This window comes from Aulonocara stuartgranti (genome assembly GCF_965226115.1).
Source record: "Aulonocara stuartgranti genome assembly, chromosome: 15".
Classification (NCBI taxonomy): domain Eukaryota; kingdom Metazoa; phylum Chordata; class Actinopteri; order Cichliformes; family Cichlidae; genus Aulonocara; species Aulonocara stuartgranti.
In genome coordinates this window covers 28,190,254-28,212,076 of record NC_138951.1, presented here as the reverse complement: position 1 = coordinate 28,212,076, position 21,823 = coordinate 28,190,254, and the positions used below count along the sequence as shown (strand labels likewise).

At 38.0% G+C, this 21,823-nt stretch overlaps 1 long non-coding RNA gene across 9 annotated transcripts; it reads left to right on the top strand.

Moving 5' to 3' along the window:
- Positions 1–7,681: 7,681 nt before the first annotated feature.
- Positions 7,682–17,043, top strand: LOC309690167. Of its 9 annotated transcripts, none has more exons than XR_014271628.1 (10): positions 7,682–9,451; positions 9,989–10,150; positions 10,403–10,441; positions 10,617–10,736; positions 10,879–11,040; positions 14,201–14,314; positions 14,708–14,807; positions 15,032–15,189; positions 15,617–15,674; positions 16,604–17,043. It is a non-coding gene; the product is annotated as an uncharacterized lncRNA (long non-coding RNA). The 9 variants fall into 9 exon arrangements; XR_014271636.1 differs by lacking the exon at positions 14,708–14,807 and having other exon boundaries at positions 7,684–7,803; positions 8,009–9,451; positions 16,604–17,039; XR_014271629.1 differs by lacking the exon at positions 14,708–14,807 and having other exon boundaries at positions 7,686–9,451; positions 10,403–10,511; positions 16,604–17,041.
- The last annotated feature ends 4,780 nt before the right edge of the window (positions 17,044–21,823 follow it).

The window sequence follows — 21,823 nt, the reverse complement described above, 5'->3', positions numbered from 1 at the left end:
TATATGAAGTTGTACAAAAACGCTTTATTTCGCCAAGACAGTGCGTTTCTCACTGTTACATGCATTTGAATGGGGAACTCGACCGAAACAAAGTATAGGTTTTCATTATGTGAATAATTTTAAAATCTTAGCTCAAACGGCTGCAAATCCTGTTTTCCCAGCACGGGGATATTGAGTTCTATAAGATAAAGCCATAAACATGTTTGTCTGAGTCTTATATCAAAAGTTACAGCTATTTATATGAAGTTGTACAAAAACGCTTTCTTTTGCCAAGAAAGTGCGTTTCTCACTGTTACATGCATTTGAATGGGGAACTCGCCCGAAACAAAGTATAGGTTTTCATTATGTGAATAACTTGAAAATCTTAGTTCAAACAGCTGCAAAACCTGTTTTCCCAGCACGTGGACCTTGGGTTCTATAAGATAAAGCCATAAACATGTTTGTCTGAGTCTTCTATCAAAAGTTACAGCTATTTATATGAAGTTGTACAAAAACGCTTTCTTTCGCCAAGACAGTGCGTTTCTGACTATTACATGCATTTGAATGGGGAACTCGACCGAAACAAAGTATAGGTTTTCATTATGTGTATAACTTGAAAATCTTAGCTCAAACAGCTGCAAAACCTGTTTTCCCAGCACGGGGACCTTGAGTTCTATAAGATAAAGCCATAAACATGTTTGTCTGAGTCTTATATCAAAAGTTACAGCTATTTATATGAAGTTGTACAAAAACGCTTTCTTTCGCCAAGACAGTGCGTTTCTCACTGTTACATGCATTTGAATGGGGAACTCGCCCGAAACAAAGTATAGGTTTTCATTATGTGTATAACTTGGAAATCTTAGCTCAAACAGCTGCAAAACCTTTTTTCTCAACACAGGGACCTTGAGTTATATAAGATAAAGCCATAAACATGTTTGTCTGAGTCTTTTATCAAAAGTTACAGTTATTTATATGAAGTTGTACAAAAACGCTTTATTTCGCCAAGACAGTGCGTTTCTCACTGTTACATGCATTTGAATGGGGAACTCGACCGAAACAAAGTATAGGTTTTCATTATGTGAATAATTTTAAAATCTTAGCTCAAACGGCTGCAAATCCTGTTTTCCCAGCACGGGGATATTGAGTTCTATAAGATAAAGCCATAAACATGTTTGTCTGAGTCTTATATCAAAAGTTACAGTTATTTATATGAAGTTGTACAAAAACGCTTTATTTCGCCAAGACAGTGCGTTTCTCACTGTTACATGCATTTGAATGGGGAACTCGACCGAAACAAAGTATAGGTTTTCATTATGTGAATAATTTTAAAATCTTAGCTCAAACGGCTGCAAATCCTGTTTTCCCAGCACGGGGATATTGAGTTCTATAAGATAAAGCCATAAACATGTTTGTCTGAGTCTTATATCAAAAGTTACAGCTATTTATATGAAGTTGTACAAAAACGCTTTCTTTTGCCAAGAAAGTGCGTTTCTCACTGTTACATGCATTTGAATGGGGAACTCGCCTGAAACAAAGTATAGGTTTTCATTATGTGTATAACTTGGAAATCTTAGCTCAAACGGCTGCAAAACCTGTTTTCTCAGCACAGGGACCTTGAGTTCTATAAGATAAAGCCATAAACATGTTTGTCTGAGTCTTCTATCAAAAGTTACAGCTATTTATATGAAGTTGTACAAAAACGCTTTCTTTCGCCAAGACAGTGCGTTTCTCACTGTTACATGCATTTGAATGGGGAACTCGCCCGAAACAAAGTATAGGTTTTCATTATGTGTATAACTTGGAAATCTTAGCTCAAACGGCTGCAAAACCTGTTTTCTCAGCACAGGGACCTTGAGTTCTATAAGATAAAGCCATAAACATGTGTATCCGAGTCTTCTATCAAAAGCTGAAGTTGTACAAAAACGCTTTCTTTCGCCAAGACAGTGCGTTTCTCACTGTTACATGCATTTGAATGGTGAACTCGCCTGAAACAAAGTATAGGTTTTCATTATGTGTATAATGAAACATTATGTGTATAACTTGGAAATCTTAGCTCAAACAGCTGCAAAACCTTTTTTCTCAACACAGGGACCTTGAGTTATATAAGATAAAGCCATAAACATGTTTGTCTGAGTCTTTTATCAAAAGTTACAGTTATTTATATGAAGTTGTACAAAAACGCTTTATTTCGCCAAGACAGTGCGTTTCTCACTGTTACATGCATTTGAATGGGGAACTCGACCGAAACAAAGTATAGGTTTTCATTATGTGAATAATTTTAAAATCTTAGCTCAAACGGCTGCAAATCCTGTTTTCCCAGCACGGGGATATTGAGTTCTATAAGATAAAGCCATAAACATGTTTGTCTGAGTCTTATATCAAAAGTTACAGCTATTTATATGAAGTTGTACAAAAACGCTTTCTTTTGCCAAGAAAGTGCGTTTCTCACTGTTACATGCATTTGAATGGGGAACTCGCCCGAAACAAAGTATAGGTTTTCATTATGTGAATAACTTGAAAATCTTAGTTCAAACAGCTGCAAAACCTGTTTTCCCAGCACGTGGACCTTGGGTTCTATAAGATAAAGCCATAAACATGTTTGTCTGAGTCTTCTATCAAAAGTTACAGCTATTTATATGAAGTTGTACAAAAACGCTTTCTTTCGCCAAGACAGTGCGTTTCTGACTATTACATGCATTTGAATGGGGAACTCGACCGAAACAAAGTATAGGTTTTCATTATGTGTATAACTTGAAAATCTTAGCTCAAACAGCTGCAAAACCTGTTTTCCCAGCACGGGGACCTTGAGTTCTATAAGATAAAGCCATAAACATGTTTGTCTGAGTCTTATATCAAAAGTTACAGCTATTTATATGAAGTTGTACAAAAACGCTTTCTTTCGCCAAGACAGTGCGTTTCTCACTGTTACATGCATTTGAATGGGGAACTCGCCCGAAACAAAGTATAGGTTTTCATTATGTGTATAACTTGGAAATCTTAGCTCAAACAGCTGCAAAACCTTTTTTCTCAACACAGGGACCTTGAGTTATATAAGATAAAGCCATAAACATGTTTGTCTGAGTCTTTTATCAAAAGTTACAGTTATTTATATGAAGTTGTACAAAAACGCTTTATTTCGCCAAGACAGTGCGTTTCTCACTGTTACATGCATTTGAATGGGGAACTCGACCGAAACAAAGTATAGGTTTTCATTATGTGAATAATTTTAAAATCTTAGCTCAAACGGCTGCAAATCCTGTTTTCCCAGCACGGGGATATTGAGTTCTATAAGATAAAGCCATAAACATGTTTGTCTGAGTCTTATATCAAAAGTTACAGCTATTTATATGAAGTTGTACAAAAACGCTTTCTTTTGCCAAGAAAGTGCGTTTCTCACTGTTACATGCATTTGAATGGGGAACTCGCCTGAAACAAAGTATAGGTTTTCATTATGTGTATAACTTGGAAATCTTAGCTCAAACGGCTGCAAAACCTGTTTTCTCAGCACAGGGACCTTGAGTTCTATAAGATAAAGCCATAAACATGTTTGTCTGAGTCTTCTATCAAAGGTTACAGCTATTTATATGAAGTTGTACAAAAACGCTTTCTTTTGCCAAGACAGTGCGTTTCTCACTGTTACATGCATTTGAATGGGGAACTTGACCGAAACAAAGTATAGGTTTTCATTATGTGTATAACTTGAAAATCGTAGCTCAAACAGCTGCAAAACCTGATTTCCCAGCACGGGGACCTTGAGTTCTATAAGATAAAGCCATAAACATGTTTGTCTGAGTCGTATATCAAAAGTTACAGCTATTTATATGAAGTTGTACAAAAACGCTTTCTTTTGCTAAGACAGTGCGTTTCTCACTGTTACATGCATTTGAATGGGGAACTCGACGGAAACAAAGTATAGGTTTTCATTATGTGTATAACTTGAAAATCTTAGCTCAAACAGCTGCAAAACCTGATTTCCCAGCACGGGGACCTTGAGTTCTATAAGATAAAGCCATAAACATGTTTGTCTGAGTCTTATATCAAAAGTTACAGCTATTTATATGAAGTTGCACAAAAACGCTTTCTTTCGCCAAGACAGTGCGTTTCTCACTGTTACATGCATTTGAATGGGGAACTCGACCGAAACAAAGTATAGGTTTTCATTATGTGTATAACTTGAAAATCTTAGCTCAAACAGCTGCAAAACCTGTTTTCCCAGCACGGGGACCTTGAGTTCTATAAGATAAAGCCATAAACATGTTTGTCTGAGTCTTCTATCAAAAGTTATAGCTATTTATATGAAGTTGTACAAAAACGCTTTATTTCGCCAAGACAGTGCGTTTCTCACTGTTACATGCATTTGAATGGGGAACTCGCCTGAAACAAAGTATAGGTTTTCATTATGTGTATAACTTGGAAATCTTAGCTCACACAGCTGCAAAATCTGTTTGCCCAGCACGGGGATATTGAATTATATAAGATAAAACCATAAATACGTAAATCGGAGCCTTCTATCAAAAGTTACAGCTGTCTTCATGAAGCTGTACAAAAACACTTTATTTCGCCGAGACAGTGCGTTTCTGACTATTACATGCATTTGAATGCAGTTCTCGCACGAAACAAAATATAGGTTTTCATTATGTGAATAACCCGAAAATCTTAGCTCAAACCTGTTTGCTCAACACGGGGATACTGAATATTATAAGATAAAGCCATAACTACGTAAATCTGAATCTTCTATCAAAAGTTACAGCTAACTTCATGAAGTTGTACAAAAAGGCTTTATTTTGCAAAGATAGTGCGTTTCTGACTATTACATGCGAGACATGTGTCTCTTTACTGTGTTTAAGACACTTTACAGGTCCCTCCCCTAATGAAGAGTAGTGAGCAGCTGATTGGACCATGGAACAGGTGACCACGTTCCAAAAGCCGCTCTGACAGCTCCAGAGGGGAGAGAGAGAGAGAGTGTGTGCAACAAGCGAGTAGCCTGACAGCCTTCGCGGTTCTTACCATGGTTTTCCCAGCCTGTGCTTATCTTGTGTATTTGTGTGAGGGTGAATTGTAAAAGCCGCTCCTAGTGCATTAGCTGAGAGCTTAGGCACTCGTGGGCTGAAGCGGAAGGGGTGAGCTGCCTTTTCTTTTGGAATCGTTTTCTCCTGTTTTCTTGGTCAGGGAGCGAGGGATAGCTCTGTCATTTGTTTGTTATTTTTCTTTCCTAGGGTTTAGTTAGTCTTTTCTGGTCGGTCTTAGTTGGTTTTGTTTATTATTTTGGCCTGGGCTCACCCTGGAGCTATGCTTCTTGTCCTTAAATAAAATCACCTTTTTTTACTCACAACTGGTTTGGATGTTTGGCTTGGGAACCAGGGCGGGGATTTGTCTCTCTCTCCTCCAACCTTATGTGCGTCCCTACACGCCTAGATTAGGGGCGTAACATAAATGGAGTTCAAACACGAAACAAAGTATAGCTTTTTATTTTGTGAATAACTTAAAAATCTTAGCTCACATAGCTTTAAAACAGTTTGCTCAACGGGGATATTGAATTCTATAAGATAAAGCCATAAATACGTATATCTGAGTTTCCTATCAAAAGTTACAGCTGTCTTCATGAAGTTGTAAACCCTTTATTTCGCCGAGACAGTGCGTTTCTGACTTTTACATGCATTTGAATGGAGTTCTCGCACGAAACAAAGTATAGGCTTTCATTTTTTCAATAACTGGAAGCTCTTGGCTCAAACAGCTGCAAAACCTGTTTCCCCAGCACGGAGATGCTGAATTGTATAAGGCAAAGCCATATTGATGTGTGTCTGAGCCTTCTATCAAAAGTTACAGGTAACTTCATGAAGCTGTACAAAAAAACTTTATTTCGCCGAGACCGTGCGTTTCTGACTATTACATGCATTTGAATGGAGTTCTCGCACGAAACAAAGTATAGGTTTTCATCTTGTGAATAACTTGAAAATCTTAGCTCACATAGCTTTAAAACTGTTTGCTCAACACGGGGATATTGAATTCGATAAGATAAAGCCATAAATACGCATATCTGAGTCTCCTATCAAAAGTTAGAGCTGTCTTCATGAAGTTGTAAACGCTTTATTTCGCCAAGACAGTGCGTTTCTGACTATTACATGCATTTGAATGGAGTTGTCGCACGAAACAAAGCATAGGTATTCATTTTGTGAATAACTTGAAAATCTTAGATCAAACAGCTGCAAAACCTGTTTGCTCAACACGGGGATATCGAACTTTATAAGACAAAGCCATAAATATGTTTATATGCGTCTTCTATCAAAAGTTACAGCTGTCTTGAATGAAAGCATTATAGCAGCTTACCTCGATCATGTGGTAGAACAGACACATGGGCCACCTACGTGTCCTTCTATGGCAGGAGTAGTTGCCACAAACCTGCAAAACAAAAAGAAATGATCAGGTGACATGAACAGATTTATACAGCCATAAGCAAGAGATTCTTCCTGCCTGTGGGCGTCAAACTGGACCCCCCCCCTCCTTACTGTAACTATCAAAACTATCATAGTCTAAAACTATCATCTCATATCAAAACTATTATAATCACATTATGACTTTATCAGTTATAACAATGAGAAACGGTAAACAATTTGGCAAATAATACTTATAATTTAAAAATAAATAAAATAATAATAAATAATAATGAAAAATAATAATAAAATGAAAATAAATACTTATAATTGTGCTTACCTGGTCCAAATGATCCACAGTCCCTTTGCATTTGTTATAATCCAGGATGATGTGGGGCTTTCTCTTCCCAGAGTCCTGGACTTGTAGCTCACGGTGCCTGGTGCTCAATAAGACAACCTTTTTTCTTTGCTTGGGGATGTAGGAAACCACAGCCTTGCCCCCCCCCCCCCCCTGTAGCGACCTGGACGGGAGAGACGATCATCGAATCTTACTGCCCGATTAATTTGCTCAAATCTTTTTTTTTTTTTTTTTGACATGGTAGCATGAAACAGAAGAGCCCTGTCTCCCCATTTCACAGGCTTGTTGTCGTTTCATGTTGAGACCTGTACAGGCCAGCCAGCATCACAAGCCCCATGTAAGCCTGCAACTCCTCATCTATGTCCTTCCAGTCTTTTACTGACCTGTTGCCCCTGCAGGTTGGTGAAATGCAGGATTAGCTGCATAATGTCCTCTGCAAAAAAAAAGATGGAAAGTGCTCACAGGGCTGCTGATCCTATACGATTTGCATAATGGGTTGGTCCTGGGGTTAAAATGGGGGGAGGAAAAAATGGCAGGACCTCTTCGTGTGTGGGTTGCCACATGATTTCTCCATTTTTAGATCTCCACTGGCCATCCTCCAGTCTTGTCTCTTCCTCCTGCTCTTCTTCCTCCTTCTCCTTCTCCTCCTCCGCACATGAGCTGCAAAGCTCCTTGGTGCCTGGCAAAAATTCTTCTTCGCTGTCAGAAGTATCTCCACTGCTTGTGGAGAGTGCAAAACTGCAGCAACAGCCTCCTCTAAACTGAGTGCACGCTTCATTGTGTCTGTGCAGAAATGACCACTCAGACCAGGCTGCAAAGTATTCTCATAGACTTCAAAGGTGCACCTGAATAAACATGCTATACCATACATCCAATAAGAGAGAGGAGGCACACTCTTGATCAAGAAAAAACATAAGCGCAGGCCTTTGATCTCTTCCCCCCCCTCTCTTTCTCTCTCTCTCTCTCTCTCTCTCTCTCTCTCTCTCTCTCTCTCTCTCACACACACACACACACACACACACACACATGCACATACATACATACACAATACCATTTTATGGTGGTTAGCTGTTTTATTGTCATGCATTTTACAAGGTAAGATAACCATGTCCTGCATTCAAAACCACTGAAAATGTCTATGGTGGTGCTGTGCCTAATATTGTGCTGGTGTATGCTGGGTAATCGCACAGCTAGCGACTGGGTGACTTTATTCACCCGCTTCGGCTGTTATCAGTCCATATCCCCTAGATATGGACCATCTCCTGCTAGATTGTTCAGAAGGTTGTTATCATCCATCCAGATGGAGGATCACTAACAGGAGCGTGGGAAGACTCCAGAATCCACTCTGGCTGCAATGTGTGTACAGGTAAGACCGTTTAAACGGACAGCATTTATAGAATGACTATTAAAAGTCAGACCAGCGAGTGTCAATAATGTTAATGTGGTTATGTTAGTAATACACCGAGTGCTAATATAACAGCTTTAAGATGCATTTGTAGATGTTATTACGTGTTTTACCGTTTTTATGGTGCTAGCTTAAAGTTACGGTGTAAACGTTAGCTTATATTGGAGTAAAGCTGTTACTGTTTAAACGATGTTAGCACAGAAATATTAGCTTCTGTCATGACTGACGAAGTTACTAGTTAATAAAGTTTCCAGTAAAGTGTTTAATCGCAGCCACAGACTGACAGCAAATATCTCGATTAGCTTCAGTGATCTGTAATAAATATGTGCAAGTTTCAGTGCTTCGTTTAAACTGTATGATACTTATACTGACCCAGGGTCAGTGTAAAATACAATCCTAGCTGTGTGAACAAAGCCTGGCTCCTTTAATCCTGCATGAAAAACCTCAGGATGCAGGCTATTATTACTCTTTCCTGCTGGCACACCTGTCGCACCTGAGAGTCAGCTAGAAACTTACAGTGACGTGGACATCATGCAAAGACTGCCAGACTCTGTAATACTGCAAATGATCAGTGACTCAAGTTAACACTAAACTTTAAACGGTACCTCTGTGTCTCTGTGTGCTGAACATTTAGGATTGAGTCAGGCTGCATCTGTGTTAGTCCTCTGACAGACTGGTGACCTGTCCAGGTGTGCTCTACCTATGACTACTGGGACAGGCTCTAGCTCCTGTAATAGAAATTTTATGTTATTCTCATTTAAAGCATTTAAGTGCTTATGCATATGCTTAGTTGTGACACTGTTATAGACTGTTCAATGAAAGTTTCTAAAACTAGATGAACTTACTTCAGCAGTTTGAGAAAACAACTCCCTTTACAGGTGCTGATAACGTCAAGGGCACAAAACAGCATAACCATTGATCCGTTAGGTTTCATAGCGAGACACGTGAAGTGGCAGAGCTGACATGACTGAACTGTGATGTTTGATGTGTGTTTGCTCTCCTGTGCACAGTAATAAATAGCATGATCACAGCTCTTTCTGTGTTGCAGACTTTATTTAAAAAATTCCATGACATCTACTATAACTGAACCAACCTGGTGCTCTTCATTTATGGAGGCTGTTGAGTCTGAATGTTGGATGTTGTGTATCTCGTGTTCTCTGGGCTTTGTTGTCCTCAGTCTTTTTGCAGGATCAGAAAACAAAACCGGGAGGCGCGTAAATGTTTCTTCTCCATGATGTTTCTTCAAATGTTTCTTCTGGATGATGATATGACCGTGACACGGGATGCCACCTTTGGTCTTGTGACGAAGCAAAGCTCAGGAAGAAGTGTGATTAAATGGTACCCACATGTTGAGAAGGATGTACAGGGCACCTGCAGCCAAATCCAAGCTTCAGCTTAGTTGTAGTTGCAGAATGCTATAGGACTGAGACATCTAAGGCATCAAATGTTTGATTAAATGGATGAAAAAGAGAAGTTTTTTCCCTATAATTATCACTTCTTAAAATCTGTAGCAACTTCAAGTCTGTCAGCATGCTGAGCATGCTCAGAATGTGACAATATATTTTTGTTCAATATTTAATTTCTTTCAGTTGCAATTGTTAAATGAAAAAATATATATTCTTATAATTTAGCAAACGAATTTATCAAAAAAAAAATACATATATCTGTATTAGTTTTAGTAAATTAATTTGACACCTGTATTGAAAATACCATATTGTATTCATACAGAATCAGTATGGTATCATTGTTTGTCTGTTCACTGATTGTTGAAGCTAAGAGCTACTTTGATCTGTTTAGATCTAAAGTATCCAAAGTTGAGTTCTAATGTTTCTTCACCCCTGTGTGTGTGATATGTGATTTCCTACATGCTGGCAGAGCAGAGCAGCAGTTTGTGCTCACAGATGGTGACAGTGTGGAGAGACGGTGGTATTTCCTCAGAAGAACCACCAGAGTCACAAAGGACACCAGTCCATCTCACCACCTTGACTTGCTGACTGATGTTCGTCTGCACTGCACAGAGGAAATCAACTGACCGAGGTTTGTCCAGTGACATGTTATGAAATGTATATTTGTTTTATGCTTACAGATATGTTTTTCTTGACAGAGGCTCTGCAGAGGTTAGACAAAGCAGAGAAAACATGTGCTTTACATTTTACTGTGATTTATTGAGATATTTGTTGCCTGATGTTCAGCAGGAATGGAGAAATAGAATCAAAGGGAGATGTTTTTCCTGTTTTTGTAATGATGTAAGTAAATCTTCAATATTATTTATTTGCTTGGTTATATTAGGAGCGTTTCTGAGTGAGGGGGAGAGGAGTCATCATCCAGGTAAAGTGACGTGGATCAGTGGATACACTTGTCTCCCCTTTAAAGGAGATGATCCAAGTCATCCTTAAATGTTAGTGCTTCCAAATACACAAACATTTTTAAAGGACAAAAATGAACATCCAACTTTGACTGTAATACAAAATAAATCTTTGCATGTGTGTTTTCAAACTCTCAGATGGGCAGTATATCAGTCTTGGACTGTCTAACCTGCCGGAGCAGCACTGAATGACCACCGCACGAGCATGTTCCTGCAACATTCAGCATCTGATCCTTCATCTGTGTGCTTCTGCTTTTGGTAAGTAGAGTTACCCAACTCCAGTAACTCTAAACACATGCCATCCATTTCTAACGGCCTGGTTACTTCCTGTCAGTTACTTTAGAAACCATGTGGTCACCTGACCTAACACTGTTTCTTCTTCTTCCCCTTAATGTTGAAGTGTCAAATGTCAAACAGCTGGAGAGGAAACTACACCAGTGTACTGGGATGTTTCAGCAACACGTGCCAGATGCTGTTCCTTCATGGTGACATCACCAGAGACAGTCCCGCCCACCTCAGGACCCATTGATTATGATGATCTGATCCATCAAACCCCCAGCAGGTGAACTTTATTCATGACATAACACCGCAACAATGTAAAAAATTAAACAGCAACAGTCTAAATGTAAAGTGCATTCTAAAGTCCTCTTCAATAAATTGTATGCAAAGAGTCATTCAGGTCACTACAGAACCCAGAGTCTTCATCATTACATCTCTGGTTGCTTCATTTTTTCTATCCTATATCAGATATTTTAAAGGTTAGCTTAGGTAAAGTTCCATTCTCATGGTGAGGCAAAGTGCTTTATGTGTGTGTGTGCGTGTGTCATGAACGGCTATAAAAGGCCTATAATTAAAGAACAAAGTGGGGTTTGAGTTCGAGTTGCGGCAGACTGTCACTACTTGTAAATGGAACGCAGCCTTCCTACGGCGGACAGCTAATAACAGGAATCGGACGCGGTCCAGCCAAGTCCACAGCAACCACCATAGCAACCGCCTAGCATGACCTTAAAAACATATTCTGTCTTCATAACTATCAAAATCGTGAAATGATTTGCAAAGTGTGAAAGTGTTACAGCTGCAGAGAGCTATGGCGGTATCTATGGAAGCTGTTTACATAGCTAATAATATACGATGTAACCATGGAGACAGTCAGTCACTTGAGCTAGCGGTGCATGTTTACTACAGTGAATAAGGTGATTGAGTGCACAGCGTCCACACTCTGCAGGGGATAAAGACATTACTTCAATATTATTTTATATTGATATCTATTAGCCTTCTGTTGACCATCACCTCAGGTTCACCATTATAGTTTCAGCATACAAATGCACACTGTCTAAACACATTCAAAAACTCATGTCTCAGAGATAAGCACAGCTGTTCATGTTTGTCATTAGAGTTTTATTTGTAAGAAAATTATGAACTTCATATTGTGCATTAAATAAAAGAACATTTCACAACTCTGAGTCAACAGAAACAGGTAACAGAAATGTCTCTAATGTGTACAGTGTAGTGTAAGCATTAAAAGATCATAAAGGAAAAACTAACATTTATGTGAAACTAATTGTAATAAAAAATGAGCAGGTGCTTTATAGATTTAAAAGAAAGAATCTGAAAACAACACTTTTTTGGTCTAAGTGATCAAAGTAGAAAACAGAACTGATGTTCAAGAACAAACCGTAGCTGCACTAATATTACACATCTCGATCGTTGTACTGAACAGACATGTTGCTTTTAAAACCACATGCAGTGTGTGACCATGACTGTTCACTGAGACCATGAACGCCACTTCGCTGAAGCATTCTTCTTCTTCTTCTTGCCATTAAATTGAAAGCAGAAGCAGCACGAGCTGATTTGATCTACTGAAAGGAAAAAGCAGAACATCTGAGTTGAAACCAGTCAGCTGAAATCATTAAGACAGGAACAAATTCAATGCAGTGTCTCAAGTGGCTTAGCCTGTTACAACTGTTGATACAAGCTAAATACGGTTAACACACAGTGTCAGGGAGCTCCAGTGTGGGAACTAGTGGCTTTAGGTTTGTAGTCATTTAACTTTCATCCATTCATTCATTTAATTCAGGAGGAAGAAATGCCAGGTTGGTGCAGGCTGGTTACATGCATTTGGTCCCATGCTGTCTTTAATTAAATGACTTGGTTCATTTTATGGCTGGGCTGTATGTGGGGTTATATCAGGTTATTTGGGCAGGAGTACCTGTCCCCTGTTAGACTTAGAAAGTTTCTCCATAAGTAGAGTTTCTAACTCTTCTAGCACATCTGTGGCTGACAGCTTTTTGGTGGCTCTTTTTACCCCACACTGGTTGTGAGTGTGTAAATAGCCCCACTAGTTATTTTGGGTTGCAGTTAACTAGGGAGGAAGGGGTGGGTATGCCATGATTAGGTGAATAACAATTATATGTGATACATAAATTTCACAATGCATGCATATATCTCTATCAATTAAACCTGGCCTGAGGGCTGCCATTTTTTACATTCAGTTATTTATCTTAGAAATGTTGGAACTAAATAATGAATGTGTTACAGTTAAAGTGAAACACTGGTCAGTGTAAATGGCTCATTGGGACACAGAAACCTTTAAATTAAACCTGATATCTAGTGTCAAACAATATCAAAGCTGTAAAAGATGTTTACATTCAGAATTTATAAAACTATGATTGTAAATAAATTCAAACAAGTGACAGCTGTAAATTTTGAGAGAAGACTCACACACACATTGGGGGGATATTGAAGTCTATAAGATAAAGCCATGAATATGTTTGTCTGAGTCTTCTATCAAAAGTTACAGCAAGCTCTATGAAGTTGATGAGAAACGCTTTACTTCGCCAAGACAGTGCGTTTCTCACTGTTACATGCATTTGAATTTAGTTCTTGCCCGACACAAAGTATAGGTTTTAATTTGTGAATAACTTGAAAATCTTAGCTCAAACAGCTGCAAAACCTATTTCCTGAGCACTGAGATGCTGAATTCTATAAGGCAAAGCCATAAATATGTGTGTGTGATTCTTCTATCAACAGTTACAGCTGTCTTCTTGAAGTTGATACTGACCCAGGGTCAGTGTAAAATACAATCCTAGCTGTGTGAACAAAGCTTGGCTCCTTTAATCCTGCATGACAAACCTCAGGATGCAGGTTATTATTACTCTTTCCTGCTGGCACACCTGAGAGTCAGCTAGAAACTTACAGTGACGTGGACATCATGCAAAGACTGCCAGACTCTGTAATACTGTGAATGATCAGTGACTCAAGTTAACACTAAACTTTAAACAGTACCTCTGTGTCTCTGTGTGCTGAACATTTAGGACTGAGTCTGCATTGACTTTATTTATTGAGACTTTAATGTGCTAAAAGCAGGTTGAAGACAGCTCAGAAACATTTGAAGATTAAAATTTAGCATTATGGCTGCTGGTGGTTTGTAAAGCCTATACTCAGCTGTAGTTTTTGTTACTAATTTATGTTTGTTGTTGTTTAACACAGATTTCAGAAGAGCAAATATGCTTAATAGTTTAACTAGATTTCATTTGTCAGTGTGGGACTGCTGAGTCACCTGAAGAACTCATTTCATTCATTCTCCACATGATGTTCATATACAGAAATGTTTCACAGGAACTGGTTCCTCCCAAACTGTGAACTAGTGTGTTTCCATAGATTATCTCTGTATGAATGTACTTTTAAATGAAGGCAAGTGTTTGTCCTTTTTTGTTCCTCAGTTACAGTACGTGATATCTTGATATCAGGCGGTCAACACTGGGGGAAGACAAGAAGCAGACGTACTTCCAAGAGGGAGCTGCAGTGAGGACACAGCCAGGTCACTGAGGTCAGAGGTCAGAATCTGAAACAGCTCAGGTTTATATTTTAGGGGTTATAAAAAATCAAAATGTATTTATGAAGAAACCTTTAAATAATAGTCATAATTATGATTATTATAAGAAATATCAAACATTTAAGTGGATTTTCTGTTACACATATTGTATTATCCCTGCAATAAACTGGCAGCCTGTCTTTGTCCTGTATCAGCTGGGATAGGCTTCATCCTCCCGCAACCCTGAATTGGATACATTGTATGTAATCTGATCATTTACAAACTCAAGGTATCTAATCAAAATGTAAGTAATAATTATAAAATGGGAAAGCAGAAATAAGTGTGACATAAATGTAAATGTGTTAGCTGACATAGAGGACAGCTACATGTAGTCTGAAAAACCTTTGTTGTCAAGTTTGCAGGTATATCAGCACGAGACATTCTTACATAGAAGAGTCTGTTAAAGTCTCTAACTCAGCGAAGCATTATTGGTCCCGTCTGTTTGGATAAATATAGTAAGTTGATGTTTGTCCATTTATTGACACATTTTCTTAAGTGCTTATCCAGTTCAGGATCACAGTGGAGCTGCAGCTGGATATGTTCATTAAATAAACCTTACAAAAGTTAACAATAAACCTGCATCCATGTACGTTGTTGTCCACAGGATAAGAAAATCAAACTGGAACACTGTGGAACATGTTAATAAATGTTTGTGTGTTTATGCCTGTGTCTTTCACAGGAGGCGCTGGAAGGTTTCCCTAATAGTTCCTGGTGAATCAAAGCAGAACCATAAAGGTTGCTGGATTGCATGATGGCCTTACCCCTGAGCAGTCATCCTGTTAAAGGAGGAACCAGTTAGAAGCTGTTTTCAAAGTAGCTGAGCAGATTTCATCTCAAGTAAGCGATTAACTGTTTGTTCATCTGTTCTGCCACTTAAAGAGCATTTAAGGACGTCTTTCGAGTGTCCAGCTGAATTAATTCTACTGGCTCTCATGGTCATTTGCTATTATAGACATATTTTTCATGTTCATCCAGCTATTTAGTAAATTCTATCTATTTAGTAATATCCGTCAGCTATAAAATGTAATATAGATATAAAAAATATCTAAATATCTCCTGCACTTTATATTTTAATGATGTAAGTCTGTTATCGTGTTACATTAGCATTCCTCACATATCAATGAGATGCTGTACAGTACAATCCTACTGACGCAGCAGAGGGATAACGACGGCTATTCAACATCGTTACACGACACATTCGAGCTGCATGACACAGACAAAGTGACTAAATCATCTTTTTTATGGTTTATTGTCTTCAAACCAGCAGACAAAGCCGATTGCAGAAGATGTCGGAGAAGAACTTCAGGCCGTGTACTGAAAAGGTATTTTTTTCTTGTTATCAAAAGACATTTGGAGTGGCAGCTTCTGCAACTGGTTGCACTAAAGTAAAGCTTACAGTCTAAGAAACCACAGTGTTGATATTCAGCACAAAGAGAAAAGCTCACTTGTTTGAATTTATTTACAATCATAGTTTTATAAATTCTGAATGTAAACATCTTTTACAGCTTTGATATTGTTTGACACTAGATATCAGGTTTAATTTAAAGGTTTCTGTGTCCCAATGAGCCATTTACACTGACCAGTGTTTCACTTTAACTGTAACACATTCATTATTTAGTTCCAACATTTCTAAGAGAAATAACTGAATGTAAAAAATGGCAGCCCTCAGGCCAGGTTTAATTGATAGAGATATATGCATGCATTGTGAAATTTATGTATCACATATAATTGTTATTCACCTAATCATGGCATACCCACCCCTTCCTCCCCTAGTTAACTGCAACCCAAAATAACTAGTGGGGCTATTTACACACTCACAACCAGTGTGGGGTAAAAAGAGCCACCAAAAAGCTGTCAGCCACAGATGTGCTAGAAGAGTTAGAAACTCTAACAGGGGACAGGTACTCCTGCCCAAATAACATGATATAACCCCACATACAGCCCAGCCATAAAATGAACCAAGTCATTTAATTAAAGACAGCATGGGACCAAATGCATGTAACCAGCCTGCACCAACCTGGCATTTCTTCCTCCTGAATTAAATGAATGAATGGATGAAAGTTAAATGACTACAAACCTAAAGCCACTAGTTCCCACACTGGAGCTCCCTGACACTGTGTGTTAACCGTATTTAGCTTGTATCAACAGTTGTAACAGGCTAAGCCACTTGAGACACTGCATTGAATTTGTTCCTGTCTTAATGATTTCAGCTGACTGGTTTCAACTCAGATGTTCTGCTTTTTCCTTTCAGTAGATCAAATCAGCTCGTGCTGCTTCTGCTTCCAATTTAATGGCAAGAAGAAGAAGAAGAATGCTTCAGCGAAGTGGCGTTCATGGTCTCAGTGAACAGTCATGGTCACACACTGCATGTGGTTTTAAAAGCAACATGTCTGTTCAGTACAACGATCGAGATGTGTAATATTAGTGCAGCTACGGTTTGTTCTTGAACATCAGTTCTGTTTTCTACTTTGATCACTTAGACCAAAAAAGTGTTGTTTTCAGATTCTTTCTTTTAAATCTATAAAGCACCTGCTCATTTTTTATTACAATTAGTTTCACATAAATGTTAGTTTTTCCTTTATGATCTTTTAATGCTTACACTACACTGTACACATTAGAGACATTTCTGTTACCTGTTTCTGTTGACTCAGAGTTGTGAAATGTTCTTTTATTTAATGCACAATATGAAGTTCATAATTTTCTTACAAATAAAACTCTAATGACAAACATGAACAGCTGTGCTTATCTCTGAGACATGAGTTTTTGAATGTGTTTAGACAGTGTGCATTTGTATGCTGAAACTATAATGGTGAACCTGAGGTGATGGTCAACAGAAGGCAAATATATATCAATATAAAACAATATTGAAGTAATGTCTTTACCCCCTGCAGAGTGTGGACGCTGTGCACTCAATCACCTTATTCACTGTAGAAAACGTGACTGACTGTCTCCATGGTTACATCGTATATTATTAGCTATGTAAACAGCTTCCATAGATACCGCCATAGCTCTCTGCAGCTGTAACACTATGCTAGGCGGTTGCTATGGTGGTTGCTGTGGACTTGGCTGGACCGCATCCGATTCCTGTTATTAGCTGTCCGCCGTAGGAAGGCTGCGTTCCATTTACAAGTAGTGACAGTCTGCCGCAACTCGAACTCAAACCCCGCTTTGTTCTTTAATTATAGGCCTTTTATAGCCGTTCATGACACGCGCACACACACACATAAAGCACTTTGCCTCACCATGAGAATGGAACTTTACCTAAGCTAACCTTTAAAATATCTGATATAGGATAGAAAAATGAAGCAACCAGAGATTTAATGATGAAGACTCTAAAACCCACGGTCTTGACAAAATGAAGCGTTTTTGTACAACTTTATATAAATAGCTGTAACTTTTAAAATTATTCACATAATGAAAACCTATACTTTGTTTCGGTCGAGTTTCCCATTCAAATGCATGTAACAGTGAGAAACGCATTGTCTTGGCGAAATAAAGCGTTTTTGAACAACTTCATATAAATCGCTGTAACTTTTGATAGAAGACTCAGACAAACATGTTTATGGCTTTATCTTATAGAACTCAATATCCCCGTGCTGGGCAAACAGGTTTTGCAGCCGTTTGAGCTAAGATTTTAAAATTATTCACATAATGAAAACCTATACTTTGTTTCAGGCGAGTTTCCCATTCAAATGCATGTAACAGTGAGAAACGCATTGTCTTGGCGAAATAAAGCGTTTTCGTACAACTTCATATAAATCGCTGTAACTTTTGATAGAAGACTCAGACAAACATGTTTATGGCTTTATCTTATAGAACTCAATATCCCCGTGCTGGGCAAACAGGTTTTGCAGCCGTTTGAGCTAAGATTTTAAAATTATTCACATAATGAAAACCTATACTTTGTTTCAGGCGAGTTTCCCATTCAAATGCATGTAACAGTGAGAAACGCATTGTCTTGGCGAAATAAAGCGTTTTCGTACAACTTCATATAAATCGCTGTAACTTTTGATAGAAGACTCAGAAACACATGTTTATGGCTTTATCTTATAGAACTCAATATCCCCGTGCTGGGCAAACAGGTTTTGCAGCCGTTTGAGCTAAGATTTTAAAATTATTCACATAATGAAAACCTATACTTTGTTTCAGGCGAGTTTCCCATTCAAATGCATGTAACAGTGAGAAACGCATTGTCTTGGCGAAATAAAGCGTTTTTGACCAACTTCATATAAATCGCTGTAACTTTTGATAGAAGACTCAGAAACACATGTTTATGGCTTTATCTTATAGAACTCAATATCCCCGTGCTGGGCAAACAGGTTTTGCAGCCGTTTGAGCTAAGATTTTAAAATTATTCACATAATGAAAACCTATACTTTGTTTCAGGCGAGTTTGCCATTCAAATGCATGTAACAGTGAGAAACGCATTGTCTTGGCGAAATAAAGCATTTTTGTACAACTTCATATAAATCGCTGTAACTTTTGATAGAAGACTCAGAAACACATGTTTATGGCTTTATCTTATAGAACTCAATATCCCCGTGCTGGGCAAACAGGTTTTGCAGCCGTTTGAGCTAAGATTTTAAAATTATTCACATAATGAAAACCTATACTTTGTTTCAGGCGAGTTTCCCATTCAAATGCATGTAACAGTGAGAAACGCATTGTCTTGGCGAAATAAAGCGTTTTCGTACAACTTCATATAAATCGCTGTAACTTTTGATAGAAGACTCAGAAACACATGTTTATGGCTTTATCTTATAGAACTCAATATCCCCGTGCTGGGCAAACAGGTTTTGCAGCCGTTTGAGCTAAGATTTTAAAATTATTCACATAATGAAAACCTATACTTTGTTTCAGGCGAGTTTGCCATTCAAATGCATGTAACAGTGAGAAACGCATTGTCTTGGCGAAATAAAGCGTTTTTGACCAACTTCATATAAATCGCTGTAACTTTTGATAGAAGACTCAGAAACACATGTTTATGGCTTTATCTTATAGAACTCAATATCCCCGTGCTGGGCAAACAGGTTTTGCAGCCGTTTGAGCTAAGATTTTAAAATTATTCACATAATGAAAACCTATACTTTGTTTCAGGCGAGTTTCCCATTCAAATGCATGTAACAGTGAGAAACGCATTGTCTTGGCGAAATAAAGCGTTTTCGTACAACTTCATATAAATCGCTGTAACTTTTGATAGAAGACTCAGAAACACATGTTTATGGCTTTATCTTATAGAACTCAATATCCCCGTGCTGGGCAAACAGGCTTTGCAGCCGTTTGAGCTAAGATTTTAAAATTATTCACATAATGAAAACCTATACTTTGTTTCAGGCGAGTTTCTCATTCAAATGCATGTAACAGTGAGAAACGCATTGTCTTGGCGAAATAAAGCGTTTTCGTACAACTTCATATAAATCGCTGTAACTTTTGATAGAAGACTCAGAAACACATGTTTATGGCTTTATCTTATAGAACTCAATATCCCCGTGCTGGGCAAACAGGTTTTGCAGCCGTTTGAGCTAAGATTTTAAAATTATTCACATAATGAAAACCTATACTTTGTTTCAGGCGAGTTTGCCATTCAAATGCATGTAACAGTGAGAAACGCATTGTCTTGGCGAAATAAAGCGTTTTTGACCAACTTCATATAAATCGCTGTAACTTTTGATAGAAGACTCAGAAACACATGTTTATGGCTTTATCTTATAGAACTCAATATCCCCGTGCTGGGCAAACAGGTTTTGCAGCCGTTTGAGCTAAGATTTTAAAATTATTCACATAATGAAAACCTATACTTTGTTTCAGGCGAGTTTCCCATTCAAATGCATGTAACAGTGAGAAACGCATTGTCTTGGCGAAATAAAGCGTTTTCGTACAACTTCATATAAATCGCTGTAACTTTTGATAGAAGACTCAGAAACACATGTTTATGGCTTTATCTTATAGAACTCAATATCCCCGTGCTGGGCAAACAGGCTTTGCAGCCGTTTGAGCTAAGATTTTAAAATTATTCACATAATGAAAACCTATACTTTGTTTCAGGCGAGTTTCTCATTCAAATGCATGTAACAGTGAGAAACGCATTGTCTTGGCGAAATAAAGCGTTTTCGTACAACTTCATATAAATCGCTGTAACTTTTGATAGAAGACTCAGAAACACATGTTTATGGCTTTATCTTATAGAACTCAATATCCCCGTGCTGGGCAAACAGGTTTTGCAGCCGTTTGAGCTAAGATTTTAAAATTATTCACATAATGAAAACCTATACTTTGTTTCAGGCGAGTTTGCCATTCAAATGCATGTAACAGTGAGAAACGCATTGTCTTGGCGAAATAAAGCATTTTTGTACAACTTCATATAAATCGCTGTAACTTTTGATAGAAGACTCAGAAACACATGTTTATGGCTTTATCTTATAGAACTCAATATCCCCGTGCTGGGCAAACAGGTTTTGCAGCCGTTTGAGCTAAGATTTTAAAATTATTCACATAATGAAAACCTATACTTTGTTTCAGGCGAGTTTCCCATTCAAATGCATGTAACAGTGAGAAACGCATTGTCTTGGCGAAATAAAGCGTTTTCGTACAACTTCATATAAATCGCTGTAACTTTTGATAGAAGACTCAGAAACACATGTTTATGGCTTTATCTTATAGAACTCAATATCCCCGTGCTGGGCAAACAGGTTTTGCAGCCGTTTGAGCTAAGATTTTAAAATTATTCACATAATGAAAACCTATACTTTGTTTCAGGCGAGTTTGCCATTCAAATGCATGTAACAGTGAGAAACGCATTGTCTTGGCGAAATAAAGCGTTTTTGACCAACTTCATATAAATCGCTGTAACTTTTGATAGAAGACTCAGAAACACATGTTTATGGCTTTATCTTATAGAACTCAATATCCCCGTGCTGGGCAAACAGGTTTTGCAGCCGTTTGAGCTAAGATTTTAAAATTATTCACATAATGAAAACCTATACTTTGTTTCAGGCGAGTTTCCCATTCAAATGCATGTAACAGTGAGAAACGCATTGTCTTGGCGAAATAAAGCGTTTTCGTACAACTTCATATAAATCGCTGTAACTTTTGATAGAAGACTCAGAAACACATGTTTATGGCTTTATCTTATAGAACTCAATATCCCCGTGCTGGGCAAACAGGCTTTGCAGCCGTTTGAGCTAAGATTTTAAAATTATTCACATAATGAAAACCTATACTTTGTTTCAGGCGAGTTTCTCATTCAAATGCATGTAACAGTGAGAAACGCATTGTCTTGGCGAAATAAAGCGTTTTCGTACAACTTCATATAAATCGCTGTAACTTTTGATAGAAGACTCAGAAACACATGTTTATGGCTTTATCTTATAGAACTCAATATCCCCGTGCTGGGCAAACAGGTTTTGCAGCCGTTTGAGCTAAGATTTTAAAATTATTCACATAATGAAAACCTATACTTTGTTTCAGGCGA